Genomic DNA, 4,307 nt, shown 5'->3' with positions numbered 1-4,307 from the left:
GGCCAGGCCGGACTTGCACTGCGCAGGCGCCACCGGCTGCCGCCCCCCCCCCCGCTACGCGCCATAAGCGAAGGGGCGAAACCGGGGGGAGGGGCGGCGGAAAATGGCGCGTTTGCGCGCGCGCGCGAGGGGTGGGCCGGGCGGCTTCGAGTAAGTGGCTTGCTGTATGCGAGGAGGAGCGCTCTGACAGAAAATTAAACGTCACATTACCAAAAAAAGCAACCCCTTCTTTTCGGTTTTGTTTTTGGTTTGCTTATTTCTCTGGGCTGAACGGAGATGGGTTTGTTTTTTATCATACGTCCAGAGCCATCCGAACAGTGGTGTGCAGCTAGGTAATTTTAGACCCTGGACTTCGAGTGCAATCCTGTGCATGCTTAGGGAGTTGTAGAACATTTTTCTGCCTAAGCATGCATAGTATTGCGCCCTTCATGGCCTTATTTGGGGGAGGGGGGGGTTAGACAGTCATGTCTATCAGTTGTGAAGCACACAAAACTGCTTCTACTTTCCTGATACAGTAGAACAGCATAGCTCTGTGCCAACCTGATTTTTTTAAAAAATGCTCTGAGCATGTGCAGTTTTGAATTTTAAGCTCACTGAAATAAGCACCATCATAACTCCAGGAATAAAATGGAGTTTGCTCCTGATACCTTTATCTCCTGCCATTCTCTGGGTGGTCGTTTCCTCACCCCCATCCTGGTGCAGGACTTTGGCCCCAAGGTCCAGCCATAGCTGTACCACTATATCGGAACCAAGTCTATTAGCCTCCGAAAGCAGAGCATTGTCATCTGGCTGCCATCCTGCTGGAAGGTTGGTGTGCCACAGGCCTAAACCTCACTGAAAAGTGATCTGTCAGTAATAAGAGAGGTTAATAAATTTCCTCCCTCCATCAAATCACCATCTCCCTGGCAAACTAAACACGCCAGATCCAAAGTGTGACCTTCAACATACATGTGGCTGATGACCCACCTGAGAAAAAAAGCAGGAAGGCACCAATTGCAGACAAAACAGCTCTTCCTCTAGGGCACTTGTGAACAGTTTCTCACTACCATTGAGCAGGCATTGTGCAGCTTATTCCATCTTAACGGATTTTCTGCAGTAAGAAATATGCCGATTCTTGGGACATCAAGTGATAGCTGATTTCCTTCTAAATAAGTTTTTCTTCCTCTCTCATAATTGAAGCTGGATGATGGGAGATTCAGGATGGAAAAAAGGGAGTATTCCTTCACATAGAGCATAAACTATGGAATTTGCTACCACTTGATATGGTGATGGCCAACAATTTGGGAGGGCTTTTAAAGGAAATTAGATGGTAAGGCTACTAGTCTGCCCTCGGGTCTGGTGGTGCTGCTGCTGAATGCCAGGTCAGCCCAAAATAAAATCTCCCTCATCCAGGATTTGATTGTGGATGAGGGGGCTGACCTGGCATGTATTACTGAGACCTGGGTGGGGGAACTGGGAGGGGTCACTCCCAGCTGTGCCCTCCTGGGTACTCGGTGCAGCACCAACACCAACTTGAGGGTCGGGGAGGGGGGGTTGCCATGTTCTATAGGAATTCAATCTCCCTCTCCAGGCTTCCTGCTGATTCAAGTGCAGATCTTGAGTGTTTGTACCTTGTGTTGGGTACCCGGGACACATTAGGGATTCTGTTGGTGTACCGCCCACCCCACTGCCCATCAGACTCCCTGCCTGAACTGACGGAGGTGGTCTCGGACTTGGTGTTGAGGACCCCCAGGATGATGGTCCTGGGGGATCTCAACTTCCATGCCGAGGCTGCTGTATCCGGGGCGGCTCAGGACTTCATGGCCGCCATGACAACCATGGGGCTGTCCCAACATGTCATCGGCCCAATGCATATAAAAGGACACATGCTTGATCTGGTTTTCTCGACTGGGCAGGAGGATGGTGATCTGAAAGTGGAGGAATTAACATCTGTCCCTTTGTCATGGTCAGATCACTTCCTGCTGAGGTTTAGACTCCTGGCGGCCTTTCCCCTCTGCAAGGGTGGGAGACCTATTAAAATGGTCCGCCCCCGGAGATTAATGGATTCCAGAGGGCTCTGGGGATTTTTCTGCTGGTATGGCTGGTGCTCCTGTCGAAGCCCACGTCGCTCTATGGAATGCAGAGATGACTCGGGTGGTTGACACGATCGCGCCCAAGCGCCCTCCCTCTGAGCAGAGCCCGGCCAGCTCCTTGGTATACCCCTGAGCTGAGGGCAATGAAGCAAGAGGGGAGATGGCTAGAACGCAGGTGGAGGAAAACTCGTGCGGAGTCTGACCAAACACAGGTAAGAGCCCACTATCGAGCCTACTCTGTGGCGGTGAGGGTGGCAAAGAGACAGTTCTTTTCCACCAGCATTGCATCTTCTCAGTGTCATCCAGCGGAGCTTTTCCGAGTGGTTCGCGGCCTGTTACATTCTGGACCAGGGAGAGAGACGGTGGAACCCTCAGTAGCACACTGTGACAAGTTTGCATGACACTTTGAGGATAAAGTCGCTCAGATTCGTCATGAATTGGACACCACCATTAATGCAGTTCCATTGGTAGAGGCGTTCAGAGCACCGTCTGGTCCAGTTTTATTGGATGAGTTTCAGTTACTGAGGCCTGAGGATGCGGACAAGGTGCTTGGCCAGTCCAGTCGACCACTTGTGTGCTTGACCCTTGCCCTTCATGGCTTATTAAATCAAACAAGGAGGGGTTGTCCGGCTGGGTCCAGGGGGTTGTAAATTCCTCCTTGAGAGAGGGAGTGGTGCCTGCTGCTTTAAAAGAGGCAGTAATTAGACCACTCCTGAAAAAGCCTAACCTGGACCCAGAGGATGTTAACAATTATAGGCCAGTGGCCAACATCCCCTTCCTGGGCAAGGTGCTTGAGCGGGTGGTTGTAGGACAGCTCCAGGCACTCTTGAATGAAACGGATTATCTAGATCCATTTCAATCGGGCTTCAGGCCTGGTTTTGGAATGGAAACTGCCTTGGTCGCCCTGTGGGATGACCTCTGCCGGGAGAGGGACAGGGGGAGTGCGACCCTGTTGATTCTCCTGGACCTCTCAGCGGCTTTCGATACCATCGACCATGGTATCCTTCTGGATAGGTTGTCTGGGTTAGGAGTTGGAGGCACTGCACTACAGTGGTTCCACTCCTACTTGGATGGCTGATTCCAGAAGGTGGTGCTGGGGGATTATTGCTCTGTGCCATGGCAATTGTGCCATGGGGTTCCACAGGGCTCTATTTTATCCCCCATGCTGTTTAACATCTACATGAAACCGCTGGGGGAGGTTATCCGGAGGTGTGGGCTGAGGTGCCATCAATATGCAGATGACACCCAGCTCTACCTCTCTTTCTCATCAAAACCAGGTGAGGCAGTGGCTGTTCTGAATCAGTGCCTGGGCACGGTAATGGACTGGATGAGGGCTAATAAACTGAAACTCAATCCAGACAAGACGGAGGTACTGTTTGTGGGTGGTTCGTCTGCCCGATTAGGTGATATTCAACCAGTTCTGGAGGGGGTTGCACTCCCCCTAAAGGATCAGGTTCGTAGTTTGGGGGTGCTCTTGGATCCAGAACTGTCACTTGAGGCACAGGTGAACTCAGTGGCACGGAGCACTTTTTATCAGCTTAGGCTGGTATACCAACTACGCCCTTATCTGGACAGAGATAGCCTAGCTACAGTTATCCATGCTCTGATAACTTCTCGTCTGGATTACTGCAATGTGTTATACGTGGGGCTGCCTTTGAAAACGGTCCGGAAACTTCAGCTGGTCCAAAATAGGGCAGCAAGATTGTTAACAGGGACTGGCCTGCGAGCTCATATTATGCCAGTACTTTTCCAGCTGCACTGGCTGCCAGTCCATTTCCAGGCCCAATTCAAAGTGCTGGTGTTAACATTCAAAGCCCTTAACGGCTTGGGGCCAGGTTACCTGAAGGATCGCCTCCTCCCATATGTGCCTGCCCGGACCTTAAGATCATCGTCAGCAGCCTTTGTCCGTGAGCCTCTGCCAAAGGAAGTGAGGTGGGTGGCTACTAGGAGGAGGGCTTTTTCTGCTGTGGCACCCCGGCTCTGGAATGAGCTCCCTAGTGAGGTTCGCCTGGCGCCTACATTGTATTCCTTTCGGCACCAGGTGAAGACCTTTTTATTTTCCCAGGCATTTTAGCATTCTAAATTTTTATCTTTGCTGTTTTAAATCTGTATTTTAAACTCTTGCACTGCTGCTAGTTTTTATTGTGGTTGTATTGTTATATTGTGGTTTTAATGTTCTATATATTTTAAATTGTTTTATTGTGTGTTGTTTGGTTTTAATTTTTGTGAACCGCC

The sequence above is a fragment of the Heloderma suspectum genome, chromosome 1 (assembly GCF_057233095.1).
Source record: "Heloderma suspectum isolate Gila_16-S chromosome 1, 16-S_ref, whole genome shotgun sequence".
NCBI classification, from domain to species: Eukaryota; Metazoa; Chordata; class Lepidosauria; order Squamata; family Helodermatidae; genus Heloderma; species Heloderma suspectum.
The sequence above is the reverse complement of the archived record's forward strand: the minus strand, read 5'-3'. Positions refer to the sequence as shown.